This window comes from Pongo pygmaeus, chromosome 1 (genome assembly GCF_028885625.2).
Source record: "Pongo pygmaeus isolate AG05252 chromosome 1, NHGRI_mPonPyg2-v2.0_pri, whole genome shotgun sequence".
In the NCBI taxonomy this organism is placed as follows: domain Eukaryota; kingdom Metazoa; phylum Chordata; class Mammalia; order Primates; family Hominidae; genus Pongo; species Pongo pygmaeus.
In genome coordinates this window covers 187,607,096-187,616,738 of record NC_072373.2, presented here as the reverse complement: position 1 = coordinate 187,616,738, position 9,643 = coordinate 187,607,096, and the positions used below count along the sequence as shown (strand labels likewise).

Sequence of the window (9,643 nt, the reverse complement as noted above, 5' to 3'; positions counted from 1 at the left end):
CAAACCAACTTAGGAAAAAATAAAAAAGATGTATAGCACCTAATTGAAAGTTCCATGAATCAGTCTAGCTTTAGGCTTGTCTGGAACCAGGCACTCAAACACTGTTTCAAGGAGCCTTTTTCTCCATCTTTTGGCTTGGCTTTCTTCTGTACTGGCTTTGTTTTCAGTAAGTTGCTCCTTGTACTTAGCAACCCCAGCAGAAAAAGAGCATCTTTTCTTTAACACATCCAGCGAGGGGTCCACGACAGACCTTCAGTGCATCAGCTTGGGTGTGTGCACAATTCTGGACCAATCATAAATCAGGGAGATCAAATTTGCTAACTAGCCACACTTAGGTTATATCCCCATCCCTGAAGCCATGGGAAGGGGTCAATCTACCCAAATTTAAAGGAAAATCAGATGCTATCTATCTTTGTCCAGACAATGAGCAGAAAGAAACAATAGCTACTTTCTATAATAGGTATCCTTGTTTTCCAGATAAAGAAAGTGAGGCACAACAAAAGGAAGTATCTTGCCAAACATTACTGGCAGGTGAAAAGGCAGGATTGAATTCAGGTGTCTTTCTCTAGAGCCTGTGCTCCTCCAGAGCAACAGACAGGGTCTTTCTGATTTCTGAGTCTCCTCACTCACACCCCCAAGATCTTAGCCCACAGTGGGTCCTCGATTCCAGTGGTCCTCAAAATGTGGCCTGTGGACCATGCAAATCAGCTAACTCCTTATTCCTAGACCACAGTGAGTTAAGTACCAAAATCCTGAGTAAAAATTTAGAAATGTTTTATAGTAATTTGGAATTGCCACAACATGCAAGGGCTGTGACCTGAAAAGATGGGTCTGAGATTGATTGTAGATAATTCGAGAAACACTGCCCTATTCGCTTATACCTAGAAGGAAGGCATGAGCCGTGGGCCTGCAGAGGAAAGCATGGGGTCTCCAATGGATCCACCACAGGGAGGCAGGTGGGCAGACTGCCCATCCCACCAGTCAGATGGTTGTCTCCTCTTGGCCAGCCCAGAGAAGTCTTCCTAGGAACTCCACTATTACCATAGGCCACCACAGCTAGTGAGCCTCTCCCATTTCACAAGAAAGGCAGGCAGGGAGGCTTAGGCCCAAGCAGCTCCAGCGCCCAAGGGCTCTTGGTTCTAGTCCAGCTGGATACTGGCTGATCCTGCCCAGGGCCTGCAGACACCTGGCACCGTCCACCTGGGCCACACCCACCCTGTGCTTCCACACTGTGCCCAGAGGGAAGATGATGGCTGACACAGACTCAGTGGAAAAGCCACCCCAAAACCTGAATTTATTTTTAAGCTGAGGTGGAAGGTCAGCTCCAGGGACACGCTGCCACCTCCCGTCTTGACATGGGCCTCCTCGAGTTGGCACAAGGATGTAGCATGGCTCCCACCCTTGCTTCCCCTTTGGTTGGACACTCTCCAATGCCAGGGTCATGCACCAACAGAGCAGCTCCAAGAAAGAGCATTTTCCAAAGCCCAGATGACTCAGAGTGGCGAGTGTGACCAGAGGGAGGTTCAGCAGCAAGCTCAGACCTTTGTTTGGGAGTTAACGATTCCTCCATGCTGATTTCACCTGCCTGTTCTATCGTGCCCAGTGCAGTGAAAACATCCCGGATACTCTGTATTACAAGGCCAGCTCTGTAATTTTGCTGAGTAACCGTAGGCTGCTCACATAATCTTTCTGAAATTCAATGAGATGACTGCATTTGGAAAAGGTTGGAGCACCCACATCACAAGCCAATTCTGGGGGCGAACTGAGGTAATGCTGTAAAGCACCTCCTATGCACAGACCCATGGAGCATGGGAGTGGATATGAAGATGCTCCCTCACCCCTTCCAGGAAGCTGGGAGCTGACAAGGACTCAGGCTCAGTCACTTCCAGCTGTGTGACCATGGGTAGGTTTCTCAGCTTCCCTGAGCCTTGATCATCTCATTTATAAAGAACAAAATACCCAACTGGCAAGGCTGGTGGTAGGAGTAAATGCAACTGAATATGCAGAAAAGCGTGGCACAGGGTAGATACTCACTCTATGCTCATTAATTTCACACATATTTATTGTTAATGCTAGGGACTAGTTCAACTAGGTCAGGCATTGAGGCTACTATGGTGAGCAAAGAAAGACATACCCTGTCTCTTCCCTAGGAATTTAGTAAAGGAAGTGAACTGTGAGTGAAACAGATAGGCATACAGATAATCAAATCACAACTGTGGCACCCACTACAAAAGTGAGGTGCTAAGTGAAGATGGGATAAGACGTTCAACTCACTTAGTGAAGTCAGGAAGGGCTTCTCTGAGGGAATGATTATTGAGCCAAGGTCTGAAGCATGAATGGGAAAGCATTCAGGATGAGGAACAACATGTGCCAAGTCCTGTGATGGGGAATCTGAGTTAGTTAAAGGGCCTGAAAAGAGGCCAGTGTGGTGAGAGCGCAGAGAGCAAGGTGGGGATGGGGTAGGAGAGGGCTGGAGAGGAGAGGAGAGGCCAGACCTCACAAGCCCTATAGGCCATGCTATGGATTTCAGTCTTTGTCCACATTTTATAATAAATGGGGGTGAGGATTACATGATCATACTTGCTTTCCAAATAGATCCCTCTGGCTGCAGCTTTGAGGTGACGTGTGTGCACCAACATAATACAGTTGGCTGTTAGGAGACCATTGCTATGCTACAGATGAGCGATTAAGGAGTTTGAGGCTAAGGTGGTGATGATGGAGATGGAGAGGAGGGGATGGAGGCAGCTGTGTAGGTGAAATGGAAGGCGCTTTGTGCAGCGTTGCCTAAGTGTGTCAGGAACAATTCCTGGTGGTGCTACTGGAGGAGAAGTAGGTTTGGGGATAAGCCTATCAGTCTGGTTTTGAACAGATTGAATTTAGGATATTTCTGAGACATCTGAGAGACAATGACCATTTCCCATCAGGTTTGGTGAGAGGTAGCCCACTGGTACCATTTTAAAATAAAGACATTTAAAAAATATGGAACACATCACAAATTTGTGTGTCATCCTTGAGCAGCTGTATCATTCTAATTTCAGTGTATGTGCTACTGAAGCAAGCACACTACTGGTACCTTTATCAAGGGAATTTTCAGTGAGTGATGGAGCAAGAAGCTTGTACATGGGAACAAGGACACTTGTGAGTGATGGAGATGTTCATTACCTTAATTATAGTGAGGGTTTCCCAGGTGTATACATATGGCAAAACTCATCAAATAGTATACTTTCAGTATGTGCAGTTCATTGTACATCAGTTATGCCTCCTTAGAGCTGTCAGAAAAGACAAGTGGGAGGTAGGGACATGGAGACAGTGCAGACAGCCCCTGCCTCTGCAGTGGAGATGAGAAACAGAGAGCGAATGGTTGCTGAGGGAGATGAGAAGGTGACAGAGGTGGCATTTGTTTTTGGTTAAGAAGGTGATTTGGGCTGGGCACAGTGGCCCATGCCTGTAATGCCAGCACTTTGGGAGGCTGAGGTGGGCAGATCACCAGAGGTCAGGAGTTCAAGACTCGCCTGGCCAATATGGCAAAACCCCATCTCTACTAAAAATGCAAAAATTAGCCAGGCATGGTGGTGGGTGCCTGTAATCCCAGCTACCCAGGAGGCTGAGGCAGGAGAATTGCTTGAACCCCGGAGGCGGAGGTTGCAGTGAGCCGAGATCGTGCCATTGCACGCCAGCCTGGGTAACAGAGCAAGATTCCGTCTCAAAAAAAAAAAAAAAGAATGTGATTTGACTGTGTATAAAGGCTAGCTGAAAGGATCTTATCTAGAAGTAGAGACAGAAAATCCAAGAGAAGAAGGGATAATAAGAAACATAGGTTCCTGAGGAAAGAGAAAGGGAGGGCACCAGAATCCAGGTGGAGGGTTGGCTTTAGATGAGAGCGATAGCTTCCATGTTGAAACAGAGGAAAAGAGAAGAGGGTGGATGTAGGGGTGTGTGCATGTCTCTGAATGTCTGCATGTGTATGTGTTCACGTGCGTGTGTGCACGCAGGTGTGTGTGCGTGTGTGTGTGTGTCAATGGGAGAAGACAAGGGCTGGCGTCTTCTTTCTCTGTTAAGTAGAAGGTGGCGTCTTCTCTAAGAATAATGGCAGAGGGGTGCAGGTTTGAGGAGTAGTGAAGTTTTTTAAGATGCCAATGGATAGCGGTTGATTACTGAGCAGTGTCCAAGGCCCATTCGAAGTGAGGGTCCTGGAGCTACGGGGAAGCCTCTGGCCGTGGTGGGACTGCCTCAGCACCGTTTGGCTTGACTGGGACAGGCATGGGAGGACGCAGAAGGTGGGGAGTTTGCTTGACCAGTGAGATGAAGACATAGGGAAGAGAACTCATGGCATTGAAAGGACTGTTACTGAGACACTGCACCTCCACGCTGAGCTGTGATAAGGAAGGACATGAGGAAGAAGAGGGTGATGGGCTGGAAGACAGTAGAGGGCCAGTGGCAGGAGGGGCCCGTGTCATCAGAGAGCACAAGCAGAGGGATTCATGCAGTCAGTGAGTGGGAAGAGGAGAGGCTGTGGGCAGCTGGTGTGGTGTGGGAGTTACAGTTTTAGAGCTGGAGTGGTTCTGGCTGTCAGCAGGGTCCACGGTGATGCTGTGGGAGGTTACTGATGACCAATGGGAGAATGAGTGAATCGATTTGTGTGGTCACCTGAGCCATTTTCTTTCTCCAGTTAGCCCAGCAGTCTGTCTGTTTCTCATCCTTTGGTTTACAACAACTTTGCCCCCAACTCCACGACTTCCTCAGTCTTCTTGTTTTTTTGAGACAGGGTCTCAGCTGGAGTGCAGTGGTGTGAATACGGCTCACTGCAGCCTCGATCTCCTGGGCTCCAGCAATCCTCCCACCTCAGCTTCCCAAGCAACTGGGGCCACAGGCACACGACACTACGCTTGGTTAATTTTCTAATTTTTTGACGGAGTCTCACTTTGTTATTCAGGCAGTTCTCCAACTCATGGGCTCAAGCGATCCTCTTGCCTCAGCCTCCTGAAGTGCTGGGATGACAGGAGTGAGCCACCACAGCCAGCCTCTCAGCCTTCTTTCATGTTTTAGCTCGAAACGTCCCTTCTACTGAGAAGCTTTTCCTGAATGCCAAGAGGGGTACTTGTGCAAACTAAGCCTCCTCTGATGTGGAGACTCTGCCACAGTCAACACCTGCTGCCACGCCTCTTACTCCGTGTTCTCCTCATCTGGGTTTCTGTGTGTCCCATCCCGTTTTAATTTTTTAGTTTTCTTAAGTGGCCGCTTGCATCTGCTGGATGCTCCTCAGGCATCCACTCTGTGCCTTCACATACATTTCCCCATTCCGTCCTCACAGTAATTTTATGAGTAAGTGGCACTGTCATACCCTGTCTCAGATGAAGAAGTTAAGATTGCAGGAGGGTAAGTGACTTGCTCGGAGTGGTATAACCCGGAGTGGTTTTGCTCATCTTTGCATCCCCAACCCCAGAGCAGAGAGGGCGATGGGTGAACCACTCAGTCATTCTGTCTGGTTCTCGACTCCTCACCCTGCCTAAGTTCAGCTGCCTGATACACACTGGACCCTCAGCAGTGGGGTGCACGTGGTCCTCACTTCCACGGAAGCACAGAATCAGGCACAGCAGAGCCCTCTCAGGTGAGCTAGTCCCACTGCCTGGTTCTTGAGACTCCTGTTAAGGACTGAATGTTTGTGTCCCTCTTAAATTCACTGGAAGCCATAACCCCCAATGTGATAGTATTTGGAAACGGAGCTCTGGGGAGATAATTAGGGTTAGATAAGATGGAGAACTTGTGATGAGATTAGTGACCTTATAAAAAGGGAGAACAGGCCAGGTGCGGTGGCTCAGGCCTGTAATCCCAGCACTTTGGGAGGTCGAGGTGGATGGATCACCTGAGGTCGGGAGTTTGAGACCAGCCTGACCAACATGGAGAAACCCCATCTCTACTAAAAATACAAAATTAAATGGGCATGGTGGTGCATGTCTGTAATCCCAGCTACTTGGGAGGCTGAGGCAGGAGAATCACTTGAACCCAGGAGGCGGAAGTTGCAGTGAGCCAAGATCGAGCCACTGCACTCCAGCTTGGGCAGTAAGAGTGAAATTCCATCTCAAAAAAAATAAAAAAAAGGGAGACCAGGCCAGGCGCGGTGGCTCATGCCTGTAATCCCAGCACTTTGGGAGGCCGAGGCAGGTGGATCACTTGAGGTTAGGAATTTGAGACTAGCCTGGCCAACATGGTGAAACCAGGTCTCTAATAAAAATACAAAAATTAGGCCGGGCGCAGTGGCTGTAATCCCAGCACTTTGGGAGGCCGAGGTGGGGGGATCAGGAGGTCAGGAGATCGAGACCATCCTGGCTAACACGGTGAAACCCTGTCTCTACTCAAAATACAAAAAAATTAGCCGGGCATGGTGGCAGGTGCCTGTAGTCCCAGCTACTCGGGAGGCTGAGGCAGGAGAATGGCGTGAATCTGGGAGGTGGAGCTTGCAGTGAGCCGAGATTGCACCACTGCGCTCCAGCCTGGGTGACAGAGTAAGACTCCATCTCAATAAATAAATAAATAAATAATAAAAATACAAAAATTAGCCGGGTGTGGTGGTGTGTGACTGTAATCCCAGCTACCTGGGAGGCTGAAGCAGGAGAACCATCTGAATCCAGGAGGTGGAGGTTGCAGTGAGCAGAGATCGTGCCACTGCACTCCAGCCTGGGCGACAGAGTGAGACTCTGTCTCTAAATAAATAAATAATAAAAAGGGAGACCAGAGAGCTGGCTTTCTATCCCTCCGTGCTCACACACCAAGGAAACATGTGAGGACATCGTGAGAAGGTGGCTGTTTGCAAGCAGGAATACAGCCCTCACCAGAAATGGAATCAGTTGGTGCCTTGATCTTGGAATTCCCAATCTTCAGAGCTGTGAGAAATAAATTTCTGTTGTTTAAGTCGGCTAGGCTACAGTATCTTGTCATGGCAGCCCCTAACTAATACAGCCCCTCTTCTGTATTTTCTTTTCTTTTCTTTATTCTTTTTTTGAGATAGAGTCTCACTTCGTCAACCAAGCTGGAGTGCAGTGGTGTGATCTTAGCTCACTGAAACCTCCGCCTCCCCAGTTCAAGCGATTCCCCTGCCTCAGTATAATTCCTGAGTAGCTGGGATTACAGGTGTGCACCACCACACCCAGCTATATATTTTTTTTTATTAGTAGAGACGAGGTTTCACATGTTGGCCAGGCTGGTCTTGAACTCTTGACTTCAACTGATCCACCCACTTTGGCCTCCCAAAGTGCTGGGATTATAGACGTGAGCCATCGTTCCCAGCCTGTAACTTCTCAAAGGGGTCATACCTCCTTTCCCTCATGATGGGGAGCTTACAAACTCCCCAAAGCGCCTGTCCATTTTGGAAGAAGAGCTCTGTCTGTTAGCAAGTTCTTCCTTCTTTGGGGCAGAAACCTGCCCGCTGAAACTTCCACACAACAGTCCCAGCTGTCTTCGAGATTCGCACAGAACAAGACTATGCTCTCTTCCCCGTGCCCCTTCAGGTGTTTTCAGGCAGAGATCACAACCATCTACCCATTTTAGGTTCCACAAGGACAGAGGCCATGTCTGTTTGGTTTATTTTCGAGTCTCCCGCACTTTGCACAATAGTTGCCCCAGAGGAGAAGCCTTACACTTGACTGTTGGTTGAATGAACAAAACTATAATACTTTTCTCTGGGTTAAATATTTCTAGCTCCTCTAACTGTACCTCCAAGACTTTGGTTTTGAGCCTTTTCTCCGTTCTCCTTATCCTCCATATTGCTATGCTCATTTTTCGGAGATAGAATTTTTCCTCCTGCAAAAGAATGAAGTTTTTATTCTTATGGCTTGATGGATTGTCAAACACTCCTCCTACGTCTTCCTTTCTGCTGCTCTGCCTTCTTTGTCTTTCCACAGTGACACAGACTCCCCGCTAGACGACAATGAATGTTGTAAAAAGCAAGAAAAGGGAAAGAAGGCCGGGGCAGTAGTAGGCACCTGTAATCCCAGCACTTTGGGAGGCCGAGGCAGGTGGATCACCTGAGGTCAGGAGTTTGAGACCAGCCTGGCCAACATGGCGAAACCCTATCTCTACTAAAAATACAAAAAATTAGTCCAGTGTGGTGGCAGGCGTCTGTAATCCCAGCTACTCGGGAGGCTGAGGCAGCAGAATCACTTGAACCCTGGAGGCAGCGGTTGCAGTGAGCCAAGATCACGCCATTGCACTCCAACCTGGGCGACAAAAGCGAAATTCCATCTTTAAAAAAAAAAAAAAAAAAAAAAAAGGAAAGAAAAGCTGACACTTTCTTTTTGCGTTCACAAAATGCTACCCCAAAGATGCACCGTGGTGTTCAGAGGAGGCTAACCAAGGACCGGAGAAGAGGCGAGGTGGTGTGGGTGTTCAGGATGGGAGCACCGGAACCCAGCAGGACCACGGACCATGTGCCTATCTCAGTTCCACCATGCCAGAGCCGTGTGACCTGGGGCAGGTAGCAACGTCTCTGAGCCTCAGTCTCCTCACCCCCTCATCCCTCCACCGCATAGGTGAAGAGTAACCCTGAGACACTGCCCTTAGCAATGTGCCTCCCATGGAACACCCTGGAGCATTGATGGTGATAATGAAGGGGTGGAGGGAGGTGGTGGGTGGGTCCTACAGTAGAAGGGTGAAGGCATCTCAGCCAGAAGGAGCTGGGTTCAAGTCCTAGCTCACCCACTGTCTGGCTGGGTCCCCTTAGACAAGTAACTTTACTTCTCCAAGCCTCTCGCTTCTCATCAGGGAAAATAGAGATGATGATACCCTCCTCACAAAGTGGTTGGGAGGATTCACTGAATGGGTGGCATGAAAGTCCCCAGCATGGTGACATCTCCCTCAGCAGATGTTTCTGCTCTGTCCCTTCACGTGTGGCATGAGCTCCTGTGTCTCCCTGTCAATGAGTCATTTGGAAGGAAAGGCTGGTTACTTTGAATAGACGCATAGCTCACCACTGAGGAGAAGTCCTTACCGAGGACTGTTGGAAAGAAGGCCTGTGTGTATTCATGCTCGAGTCCAGCCCCCAATCTGAACCCGTTTGAAATGCCTCCCTCCCTCCAGCCCCTCTTCCCTGTCCTCCTCCTCCTTTTTCTTCTTCATAGTGATGTTGTTCTGGACCTGCTGAACTTGCTGCTGGACAGCACTTAGAATGGTGCCCTAATGCCTGGCACATAGTAGATACTTGAATATGTATTAAGTGAATAAATACATGTTATAGCATAAAACTCAGTCCTTTTTTTCACTGGTGGAGCTAAGTCATTATTTCCTGCATTTGTGAATATTTTAAAATTACAAAATTATATTGATTCTAGAAAAATAATTAGAAAATAGAGTTGATTAAAAAGAAAAAATAACAGTTCCATGCAATCCTATTGTCCAGCCTTAACCACTGGTGTTAATTTGCTATACAGGTCCTTCCAGGCATTCTTCTAAGCAAATACATTTAAATACTAATCAAGCATGTTGTTTGGTAACTGGCTTTATTTTTCTTTTCACTTAGTCATATTCTGAATGTCTCTTTGTTCATTGAATATTCTTCTAAATCATTTTTAGATTTTTAATATTTGTATGGTATCCTATCATATGAATGTCAAATGAGCAAATCTCTAATGTTGGACATTTAGGTTATTTC

At 47.8% G+C, this 9,643-nt stretch overlaps 1 pseudogene; it reads right to left on the bottom strand.

Annotated features, from left to right (window-relative positions):
* Positions 1 to 2,973: 2,973 nt before the first annotated feature.
* LOC129023446 (U6 spliceosomal RNA) lies at positions 2,974 to 3,062 on the bottom strand (annotated as a pseudogene).
* Positions 3,063 to 9,643: the final 6,581 nt, after the last annotated feature.